This window comes from Prionailurus bengalensis, chromosome A2, assembly GCF_016509475.1.
Source record: "Prionailurus bengalensis isolate Pbe53 chromosome A2, Fcat_Pben_1.1_paternal_pri, whole genome shotgun sequence".
NCBI lineage: Eukaryota > Metazoa > Chordata > Mammalia > Carnivora > Felidae > Prionailurus > Prionailurus bengalensis.
Window position 1 is genome coordinate 155703705 of NC_057348.1, and position 12806 is coordinate 155716510.

At 40.1% G+C, this 12806-nt stretch overlaps 1 pseudogene; it reads left to right on the plus strand.

Annotated features, from left to right (window-relative positions):
* Positions 1-10136: 10136 nt before the first annotated feature.
* Positions 10137-11270, plus strand: LOC122486487 (annotated as a pseudogene).
* Positions 11271-12806: the final 1536 nt, after the last annotated feature.

The following is a 12806-nucleotide window of genomic DNA, read 5'->3' on the forward strand; positions in this document are numbered from 1 at the left end:
AGCATGAGTGGGGGAATGGCACAGAGAGAGCGAGACACGATCTGAAGCAGGCTGCAAGCTCCGAGCTGTCAGCACAGAACCCAGCCTGGGGGTCCAACTCATGGAGCACGAGATCATGACCTGAGCTGAAGTCAGATGCTTAACTGACTGAGCCACCCAGGCACTCCTAGTATCTCTTTTTAAATGTTATTTATTTTTGAGAGAGAGCGCATGTGTGAGAGAGAGCAGGGGAGGGACAGAGAGAGAGGGAGACAGAGAATCCAAAGCAGGTTCTGTGCTGTCCAGCGCAAAGCCCTATGTGGGTCTCCAACCCACAAATTGTGAGATTATGACCTGAACTGAAGTCAGACACTCAACCGACTGAGCCACCCAGGCACCCTGACTCTAATCTCTTTAATGTTCCTAACACTGAAAACATGAATGCTGGCCTCAAGAAGTGGAGTTCACCCAGGAAGCTTTTGGGATTCTACCAATTCAGATATTTCTGTTAAAATACTCCCTGCCATATCTTAAGAACACAAAAAACGAGTGGAAATGAGGGATAATAACTACCAAGAGTTTATTTGGGCGAAGTGAAAACAACATAGCTGAGCAGTAATTTGCCAAAAGTTGGTCAGATGATTAGCAATTTTTCTAATGACCAAGTGTCTCCTCGGTATGTGTATGCGTGTATGTGTGTGCATGTTTGTGTGTACAGGTGGTGCAGTTTGTTTCCATTAGTTACTTAAAAGATCTATAGAATTCAAGTTTGCCTAGGTTTACTGAGGCCACCAAAAGGTCTTTGTAATATTTGGAATAAGGATTTGTGTATTTTGAACTATAGCTGTAATGCATATTCATAAATGATAGATGAGGTTTTTTTCTAGGACATTTTCCTTCCAGTTTACTGCTTTTTATTTAAAATCACACATACTTTCTTAAAGGGGTACAAAGTGGTGGAATTCATGAGGATTTTGCCTTGGAGTTTTCATACATGCCCCTGAATACAACCTTCTATATGACATGTGAATTCATGAGCACACACTTCCATCCACAAGCACACTCAAAAAACACTTGTCATTCCAAAAATGTGTTCTCTACATATTATTTTTCTTTAGTTCATGATAGATTAAACTGATTTTAAACTAAATCCTATCTATTTTCATATAAAATATTGACTCTTCAAGAAATTTGTGCCTGAAATGTGAAATACATTTTCGTTTTTCCCATGCTGTGAAATGTTGGGATTTCCTAAAATTCAAATTGCCACCCAGTTGATTAAATCACATACTTTTCCAAAGATTCAGAAAACTAAAACAGTTTTCTTTTTTAAGACTCTTATGGGGATCAGAGATAATGTGGGAAACGTTTTGTATGCAGAGGAATAGTATAGGGATTGGCAGCGGTTAGTAGTTTTGACAGTTTCCACCTGTTTCACCCTTTTGCCTATTTAATTCCTACTACTCCAAGTTGCTAACAATCCTTTTCACCTTTATCATATGCCAGGCTGTCTATTGTCATCAGCCGGCTGAACTAGTTGCAACTGAACTTTTTACTGAGATCTTCCTAACAACTTACCCTGATTCCTGTCCTTTGTTTTTTTTCTTGCCTCTTACCTAGAGCTCTTACTGTCTCCATTCCACTGCAGTTGTTCTAGGCTGAGTCGGATGTTTTAATTATAAACCTTTCCTTATTGATTAGGTCATAAATTCTTCCATTATTGGGCATTTTTACTTCTTTATATTTTCTGGACTTGAGTTTTCCTTGTATGAGTTTTCCTTCTCTCCATCTCATCTCACTCCTCAATCTGAAAAGGAAAAGGTAAGTCTGTCTCTTCAGCTGTCTGTCTGTCTGTCTATCTATCTATCTATCTATCTACCGATCTATCCATCTAATCAACATCTCATCATCATCTGTTTGTCTAACCGAGACTGGGCTGTTTGTCACATGACTAATTTTTGGAGTGTGCAAATACGTTTCTAATTATCCTGTCAATTTCACCTAAACTCCAATTCTGCATATGACTGGTTCCAAAGACTATTTTAAGTTAGTTTACCAAGAATTTCACGTGTCACATCCACCTTCCCCTCCTGACATTCCCACCAACCACTGCTCATTTCCTTTCTGGTTCCTTATTCTCTCGTACATGGGCTGGAGCTAATGCTCCATGACCTTCTCTGTAGCTTAAGTACATTGCAGTAAAATGGATCCCTGATACCAACCAACAGATTTCAGTATAGTAAATGGAGAATAGGGACAGGAATACTTGCCCTGTTTGATCAAGTGGATGGCTCTTCTCTGCACTCTGGTTTCCCATCTTATCTCCAACTTGTGATTCAATCATGTCTGACCTTCAGCTCAGGAGGAGAGGGATCACCTCTTGGGTACATAATTTTATTTATATATTACTTCAAAGATCCTTTCTGAATTCATGTGTATATGTTACATATTTGGCTTCTATTTACCCCTCACTTATTTATTCATCTTAGACCCATTCCAGCTTCCTGGGGAGTTCATTCAGAAATCTGTTTCTGGGTCTTCGTTTCTACTGTTTCCCTGGGTAAACTATTGTAACCTCACCATACTTGCCGACCACTTAATGCTTCTGGCATCACAGTTTTTCTTCCTCAGTCCATGTCCTTCTTTGGAGGAGATTGATATCCAGTTTCAGTAGACTGTGGTTCAGTTCTTAGCCTAGAATTGACAAACTATAAATTTGGGAAATCAATGAGCTTTGATTTTTAGATTGGCTTTATGTATAAAACAAAAAGAGTTAGACTGGATGATCTCAGTAACGGACATTGTAACTGCCCTCCCACGGTCCTCTCCACCCCTCCTCTGTTAGGTCACAGTCATCCCCTAGGGTGCAGTCTGACCTAAACTTATCAGTGAGCTCCCTGTGTCTGGCTCAGGGATGGATATATGATGCAATTTGGCTTATGAAACATCAGTGTCTTAATGTTCAGTGTTGAGATAACATTGTAATGAGCTCTGTTGAGACCTTGTGTGGGCAGTGTGGCAGGTGAATGAGACATCAGAATTGCTGCTGTCGGGGAAGCTGCCTAAGCATCACATGCATTCACAGAGGAGGTTGAAACAAGAGAATGGCCCAGAAATGTAGCTATAGCTGAAGTCCTGATTAAACCATTCCAGAATTTAAGTCTTTTCTCTGGATAGTTTTAGTAATATAATCTACTACTAAATTCCTTTCAGTGTTTAGGACAATTTGAGTTGGGCTTTCTGTTGCTATAATTAAAAACATCTCCAGGGATACAGTTTCCAAGTCCCTTCTGTCTCTGCTATCAATCTAGACTAATGTGTGCTAAATGCCCAATGTATCCATTCTTATTAATTTTCAGGAATACCTGTGGGCTCATTTTTATTAGACACAAACATTCTGCATCTTCTCAAATTTTTAGTTTTATTCATTATAGTCAGAAAATACACTTTGAATGATTTCAGTCTTTGTAACCTTATTGAGACTTGTGGCCTAACATGTGACCTATCTTGGATAATGTTCTGTGTGCACTTGAGAAGAATGTGTATTCTCTGCTTTTGTTGGGTGGAGTGAACTCTGTTTGTTAGGCCTAGTTAGTTTATTTTATTGTTCAAGTATTCTATTTCCTTACTAATCTTCTGTTTACATGTTTTACTGAAAGTGACATAATGAAGTTCTTCCTTCAATTTTGTTAATATTTGCTTCATATAATGTGGGTCTTTGTTGTTTGGAACATATATAATCATTGGTTTTTTTTTTTGCTAAATTGAATTTTTTATTAATGTATAATGTCTTTTGTCTCTTGCAACAGTTTTTGACTCAAAGTCTATTTTGTCTGATATTAGTATAGTTACTTTAGCTCTCTTTTGGTTAGTATTTGTATGGAGTATCTTCTTCCATCTGTTCAACCTATTTGTGTCTTTGGATCTAAAGTGAATTTCATGTAGCTTATGAAAGAAATTGAAGGATACACAAAGAAATGGAAAAATATTCCATGCCTAAAGATTGGAATAACAAATATTGTTAAAATTTCAATACTATCCAAAGCAATCAACACATTCAGTGCAATCCCTACCAAAATAGCACCAGCATTCTTCACAGAGCTAGAACAAACAATCCTAAAATTTGTATGGAACCACAAAAGACCCCAAATAGCCAAAGTAATGTTGGAAAAGAAAACTAAAGCTGGAAGCATCCAAATATCAGACTTTTAACCTGTATTACAAAGCTGTAATCATCAAGACAGATGGTATTGGCATAAAAACAGACACATAGACCAATGGAACAGAATAGAGAACCCAGAAATGGACCCACAAATACATGGTCAACTAATCTTCAACAAAACAGGAAAGAGTATCCAGTGGAAAAAAGACAGTCTCTTTAGCAAATGGTGCTGGGAGCACTGGACAACAACATGCAGAATGAAACTAGACCACTGTCTTACACCATACACAAAAATAAATCCAAAATGGGTGAAAGACCTAAACGTGAGACAGGAAACCGTCAAAATCCTAGAGAAGAAAACAGGCAGCAACCTCTTTGACCTAGGCTGCAGCAACTTTTCACTTGACATGTTTCCAGAGGCAAGGGAAACAAAAGCAAAAGTGATCTATTGGGACCTCATTGAGATAAAAAGCTTCTAGGGGTGTCTTGGTGGCTCAGTTAAGCATGCCACTTCAGCTCAGGTCATGATCTCGTGGTTGGTGAGTTTGAGCCCTGCATCCGGCTCTGTGCTGACAGCTAAGAGCGTGGAGCCTGCTTCAGATTCTCTCTCTCTCTCTCTCTCTCTCTCTCTCTCTCTCTCTCTGCCCCTCCCCCACTCATGCTCTGTCTCTCTTAAAAATGAATAAACATTAAAAAATTAAAAGATAAAAAGCTTCTGCACAGCAAAGGAAACAATCAATAAAACTAAAGGCAAGCAACAGAATGGGAGAAGATATTTGCAAATGACATATCGCATAAAGGGTTAGTATCTAAAATCTATAAAGAACTTATCTAACTCAACACCCAAAAAACAAATAATCCAGTGCGGAAATGGACAGAAGACATGAATAGACACTTTTCCAAAGAAGACATCCAGATTACTAACAGACACATGAAAAGATGCTCAACACCACTCATCATCAGGGAAATACAAATCAAAGTCACAATGAGACACCACCTCACACCTGTCAGAATGGTTAAAATTAACAACTCAGAAAATAGCAGATGTTGGTGAGGATGTGGAGAAAGGGGATCCCTATTGCACTGTTCATGGGAATACAAACTGGTGTGGCCACTCTGGGAAACAATGTGGAGGTTCCTCAAAAAATTAAAAATAGAACTACTGTATGACAGCAATTGCACTACAAGGAATTTATCCAAAGGACAAACATGCTGATTTGAAGGGGCACATGCACCCCAATGTTTATAGCAGCACTATCAACAACAACTATTGGAAAGAGCCCAAATGTCCATCAACTGATGAATGGATTAAGAAGATGTGGTACACACACACACACACACACACACACACACACACATATATACACACTGGAATACTACTTGGCAATTAAAAAGAATGAAATCTTGCCATTTGCAACAACATGGATGCTATTGGAGGGTATTATGCTAAACAAAATAAGTCATAGAAAGAAAGATACCACATGATCTCATTCATATGTAGAAGTTGAGAAACTTAACAGATGAACATAGGGGAAGGGAAGAAAAAACAAGATAAAAACAAAGAGGGAGGCAAATCATAAGAGACTCTTAAACACAGAGGGTTGATGGGAGGGGTGAGTGGGGGGATCGGTTAAATGGGTTATAGTCATCATAGAGGGCACTTTTTGGGATCAGCGCTGGTTGTCATATGTAAGAGATGAATCACTGGGTTCTATTCTGAAGCCAAGACTACACTGTATGTTAATTAACTTGAGAATAAAAAAAAATAAGTAAAGGGAGTTTCATGTAGACAGCGTACACACAGTCTCATTTAAAAAAATTCCTGCTAGTCTCTGTATTTTGATTGAAGAATTTAATCCATTTTACGTTGAAAGTAGTTGCTGATAAGGAAGGACTTCTGTAATTTTGCTGTTTGTTTTGTGCAAGTCTTAGACTTTTCTGTCTTTCATTTTCTTCATTCCTTTATTTCCTTCATTACTGTCTTCTGTTTTGTTGTGTTGATTTTTCTTGCAGTAAACTGATTCCCTTATATTTTCCTCCTGTGTATATATTTTTAGCTATTTTCTTTCTGTGATTATATTTAACATCCTAAATTTATAACATGTAGTTTGAATTGATACCAACTTTAGTAGCATACAAAAACTCTGTTCTATATAGCACTATTCCCCTTTATATGTTGTCAAAAGTTACGTAATTATACATTATTTGCCCAATAAAATGGATTTATAATATTTTATGCATTTGTATTTTAAATTATGTATAAAATGAAATGTGGAGTTACAAAAACCAAAAATGCAATAAAGCTGGCTTTAATATTAGTCCATTAGTTATCTTTAGTGGAGATCTTTATATTTTTATTTTCAAGTTATTGTCTGTTGTTCTTTGATTTCAAACTGAAGTATTTCCTTTAGCATTTCATTTAGGACAAGTCTACTGGCAACAGACTCTCTCAGCTTTTATTTATCCAAATTATCTTCATTTCTCACTCATTTTTGAAGGACAGTTTTGCTGGATTCAGAACTTTTTGGTTGACATTTTTTTCTTTCAGCACTTTAAATATGCCACCCCACTGCCCTCTGTCCTATATAATTTTTTATGAAAATTTGGCTGTTAATCTTCTGAGAATTCCTTGTATGTGAAAAGGTGCTTCTCTCTTGCTGCTTTCAGATTGTCCCTTGTCTTTGTCTTTTTACTGGTTATAATGTGCCTTGATGTGGATCTGAGTTTATCCTACATAAAGCAAAAGATTAGGGTCTTCTCAGGTCTTTTCTGAGCATGCATCTTTCCCTGTACATGGGTGTGGTTTTTAAGTTCCCCGGTGTATGTAGCTGCTTTTAAATTCCTTAATTTCCCAAAGACACTTACCCCAACTTTCCCTTTGAGTCTTTAGATGGTCTATTGTATGTCTCAACAGTAACTTTTCTTGCCCCACATCTGCTCTGCATCCTCAGGGACTGAGGTCCCACAATGAGAATGCAGATTGCCATTTTCAAGACTTCTGCCAGGCTAGAAAGAGTGTGGGCAAGGGTAAATGAAAATACCACAAAGCTTTCCTAGCATTTTTCAATTTTCTTTTTCTTGAACCAGTGTTTCCATGGTTGCTATAAATCTTTTAATGTTTTCCAGAGTTCTGACACAGTTTTGACAGTTTCTGCTTGTTTTCTATGGTTTCTGTGGAGGGACAATAGCTTAGGGCTGCCTGTCCACCATTTTGCTCACATTATTACTCATCTCTGGCATGCGAGTTTTTGCTTTATGTCTTGAATTGTTTGTGGTGTCTTCTACTTGGGGGTGTCAAGGCTCTGTAGGGCAAATGTAATAAGGCAGATGCACAGAAGAGAGCAGGGTCTGGTTTGAACTGGTTTGTGGTAACCAGGACTTGGAGCCTGGGAGGAGGGCAGCCTGCAGGCTGAGAAACTTCCAACAAGGGAGATTTCAAGTTTGGCCACTAAAAAAACTTTCAAGAGTTCTAAAATTTGATTAACCTCAGGGGATAGGGGCTAAAAGTTTCTCTGGGTTTCCCTTGACTGCATCAGATTTGGTTCCTCAGTGCATAACCCTTCTTGGGGACAATGAAGAGTAGGAAAGAAGGAGAGAGAAAGTCAGAGGGAGATAGTTGGCTTCCATAGCACTATTATTACTGGAATTTTCCCTAAGTTCTTGTGTGAAGACAGTTTTCTCTTGCACTGAGAATGAGAACAGCAGCAGCTTTCTTTGGGCCACACAGCACTAGTCAGGCAGGAGGAAGCCTGGGCTGATCCCTGGAGAGCTGTAGAACATTCCAGTTCAGTCTCTTTCTCTGGAGGTGAATGTCTGCCAGGGTTCCCCTCTGTAAAGGAGAGAGCAAGAGAGGATCAGCATGGGAAGTTCTGGGCCTAGATGCTCTTTAGAACAAGGACATCTACAGCAGAATGGATGACCTCATCTTCAAATCTGCCATGCACAGCAGAGAGCAGATTTGACCTGACTCAGTGTGGGCATAGGCATAGACCCTTGCTCTTGTCAGGACACTCTTCTATCCTTTGATTGTATCTGGTCCTGGCTAAACAAAAATTATGGAAGGAGACTTCCGCTAATAAGTCTGTTCTTGATCCTTGTCACCCAACTGTCATTTCCAAAGGGATCTCCAGAGAGAGGGCTGCATATTGACAGGGCAGCATTTCAGCAAAGACCAAAGGGAGAGGAAGCAGAGTTTGCTTCAACAATTGGTCATAGCTGGGGGTACCTGGGTGACTCAGTTGGTTGAACTTCTGACTCTTGATTTTGGCTCAGGTCATGATCTCAGGCTAGGATCAAGTCCCGTGTCAGGCTCTGTGCTGAGCATTGAGCCTGCTTAGGATTCTCTTTCTCTCTTCCTCCGCCCCTCTCCCCTGCTCACTTGCTCTTTCTCTAAAATAAAAAAAAAAATCAAAAGATTGGCCATAGCCAGGACTAAATAAGCTTTGTTCATAGATTTTGTTCTTAATTGATTCATTGATTTATTCATTTAAAAATAATTGAATGTCAGAAACAGTAAACAAGCATGACAAAGTTTTTACTTTTTATGGTGCTTACCTTATAATAGGAGAGAGATAGTAAACAAAAAGTAAAAACACAATTTTAGATGAGGAGAGCAAAGGAGATAAATAGATTCTGGTGCGCTGATAGAGAGTAAAGGGTAGAATGTGTTTTTTGTTTTTTGTTTTGTTTTGTTTTTTTGTTTTTTTAGGAAGGATCATGAGGAAATGCTCCCTGAGCTTGGGCACTTGAGCAAATACCTGAAGGAAATGGGGGGTGTATGTCAGAAATTGTAAGGGGCTCAGGACCTTGGGTCTGTTTTATTTTATTGACAGCTGAATTTTTTCATTTGATTTTGGAGGAAAAACCTATTTGTTATCTCTGAGAAGACTCTCCTTACTTTCTGTTGGATTGAGACCATGGCTACTTATGTGTAGGGCTTGGGCTGAGCCCAGAGTTCACATTTGGTGGCTTTGGCTCCCTGCTGGATCCAGGGTTTTGAGCTCTCACGAAGGCAGGGGGTGTTGAAATTGGACCTTTAGCCTCTTGTCTGCCAGTTCCAACATGAGGTGATATGGGACAGCTAGAGGTTGAGGATGGCAGTTCCTCCCATGCCCTCTTCTGGACCTTCCCCTATCAGTCTGGTGGATTGTTGGTATGAGGGTTGGGAGAGAGAGGCCTCTGACTGATTAAGCCTGGGTGCTGTTTAGCCTGTCACCTATGAAAAGACACATTTACTGGGGAGAAAAGCAAGGCAGGATTCCCCTTCCAAGAATAGAGGGCATAAAGTGAGAATTCACTCCGGCAGCTAGCTGACCTGTAGTTGGAGAAATACTCAGGCCTTGCCCTCAAGATCTTACAGAAAATCCTCAAAGAGTTGTCCATACCCATGCCTAACAGTGTGACACCTATGGTGATACAAGTAAAAGGAAAAACTTTCAAATGGATCTAGGGCAAATGGACCTTATGTCTTAGAGAAGCAAAGTAAACATGTACCTGCTCTGGGTAGGAGTGGGCAGAAAGACTTTTCTATAGTCTGGAGCAGGACTCACAGGACAGAATATATTTGGTGGATCGCATAGTTTAGGACATTCATGATGGAAGTGAGTTAGTGGTAAAAAGGAACACACTGGTCAGGGAGGCAGACTCGGTGGCTATTCACAGCACGATGGAAGGCAGGAAGACCTGTGGAATGAGAGATGTGGGTGGTGCACCCTGGGCAGGAGCTGGCTGTCTTGCCTATGGTATGCCATTGGTGACTGGGCTCGTCTTCCTGGCTAGATTTAATTTTCTTCATATATCATGATGGTCTTTAAAAAGATCAATACTGATCATGTAGGGGGAACAGTAGGACATGAGCCCTTCCTAGACATGTTGTGGAGTCTGTGAACAGGAGAGGAATATTTTCTTTACCTGAAACTGTTTTTATTTTGGGATCAGAAGCAGTGTGATCTCTTTTTTACTCTCTAGATTAAAAGGAACAACCTCTCAGGACTAAATGTTGGAGAGTCACTCTAGTGCCACTGACTTCTATCTCATAGGCTTCCCTGGCTCCCCAGAATTATGCCATATTCTATTTGCTACCTTCTTCTTCTTCTGTTTGGTGGCTCATGGGGAACATGTTCATCATTGTGATTGTCTGTGTTGATAAATGTTTGCAGTCCCCCATGTATTTCTTCCTCGGCTACCTCTCTGTCCTAGAAATCTTGCTCATATCTACTGCTGTTCCCTTGGTGCTCTGCAGGTTGCTGCTTCCTGGGATGCAGACAATATCTTTGACAACATGTGGTGCACAATTATATTTGTACCTTTCTTTGGGCACGTCGGAATTCATATTAATGGGAGTGATGGCTGTGGACCGTTATGTGGCTGTCTGTAACCCTTTGAGGTACAACATCATTATGGACAGCCACACCTGCATCTGGGTGGTTATTGTGTCATGGGTGTTTCGGTTTCTATTTCAAATCTGGCCAGTCTATGCCATGTTTCAGCTTACCTTCTGCAAATCAAATGTGATAGACCATTTTTTATGTGACCGAGGGCAATTGTTTGAACTATCCTGTGATGACAGCCATTTCACACAGTTTATTCTTTTTTAAATGGCTGTTTTCATTATCATTGGTGCTTTGATCCTACAGTCATCTCCTACACCTACATCATCTCTACCATCCTCAAGATCCCCTCAGCCTCAGGCCGGAGCAAAGCCTTTCCTATGTGTGCCTCTCACTTCACATTTGTTGTGATCGGCTGTGGCACCTGCTTGTTCGTCTATGTGAAACCCAAGCAAATGCAGGCAGCTTGAGTACAACAGGGTAGCGTCACTGATGGTTTTAGTGGTGACCCCTTTCCTGAACCCATTCATCTTCACCCTCTGGAATGAGAAATTCATAGAGGCCTTTCGAGATGTCATGAAACGCTGCTCACTGCTATCAACTCCTCAAGGATTAGCTGTGTCCTAAAGACAATCATGAACTCATTATTGTGGACATGAATAATCTCAAAGCACTAATTCAGTCTGAAATGATCATTTTCACCACCACGTGGTTTGTGATCTACGAGGACATTTTAAGACACAGCTAGCGCTCCAATTTATAATCAGATGATTCCTACATGGGAGATCACATTATTTTTTTACCTGGACATATATGTTTACATACTCTTCTGTAGTTATAATACAACTTACAGTATAGATTTAACAGGTGTAAATGTACAAAATATGTGTGTTTTTTTTAAAGAACACTCAGCTTTTTGAATGGGAAAATCCAGGAAAAGTATAATTCTCCCCATGGCCGCTGACACACATGTTTGATTCTAGGTGCTGGAGTCATCTTCCCATATGTTTTCCTCTGCTTTCATGATTTCCTCACTGCCTAAAGCACCTTCTGTTTCTTTTTTTTTTCAATATATGAAATTTATTGTCAAATTGGTTTCCATACAACACCCAGTGCTCATCCCAAAAGGAAGCACCTTCTGTTTCTTATGTGAGTGGCTTCAAATCCAGCGTAAGGTCCTACCCTTTCTTGAGATTCCCTCCCCAACGTCCAACAGGGATGTACATACCTCTCTGTAAATCTTCTCAACTGGCAGTTGTGAGAGTGAACTCACTCCACAGTCTTGACTCCTCCCCAACCTCAGGGCCAGATGATTCAGATACATCTCTAATTGTTGTACTTTCTCATAGTGAGGAGGTTGGGCAATGCCTTAGAAAGAGGCATTTTCTCATCTGGCATGAGTCTCATGATCACACAAGTCCCAAATGTGGGAGGGCAACTGGCTGGTTTTGGGAATTTAAGTGACAAGGGTGAACTGATCTTGCTGTGCCCCTGGGCTGAAGCAGGTGTGCATGGAGGGCAGAAAAATGGCAGCTCCTGGTCACTTCTCCCCATAGTCCTCACATTGGTCAATCCTGACACAGGGCATTCCATCTCCCTTCTCTCAGCTACATTTCTGGGTTCCCTTCCTTCTCCCCCCTCACAAGGACCAGGTTTACCAAGCTGTCTTCCGGCTCTACAGTGAGCTTTCTCATCCACTTTGCAGTTCCAATATTGTGCCATCCTGGCCCCTTGCCTGTCACACCAGTATTTCAACTAATATTTCTGTATCATATGACACTGGTTTACTGATTTTTTTCTGTATCACTATTTGTAAATACACAAATAGAATATTAGTCATCCAAATGTATTATCAAAAGGAGGCTACTTAAAGAATTTACGTAACTTCCAGACTATCAGATATTTTACAGCTGTAAGAACAATGAGGAAGTTTTCTGTGCCATTAAGAGAAAGATCTCCACGATACACTGTTGAGTAAGAAAAGCAAAGAGCAGAAAATTTTGTTTATTTTCTTAACTTTTTGTAAGACAAAAGTAGAATATACTTTATATTATTATTTGCATGGAGAGAAGTTTGGGAAGGGAGCACAGGAGGCTGGTGGTTGGGGAGGTGGCAGTGAGAGGGGGACTGAGGAGGAGTGCTGGGAGTGAGGTCTTTACATGGTTCTGAACTCCACATCATTCTATGCCTTACTAAGTCAAAAATAAAAGTAACCATCCTGCCTCTAATTGCCAAAAACGTTTGCTTGTTTCTACAAATACATCACTGTAGCAGAGAAGACATTTTGGCAGAAAAATCTTTGGTAAGTCTGGACGCTCTATAAGGTTTCCGTAGGG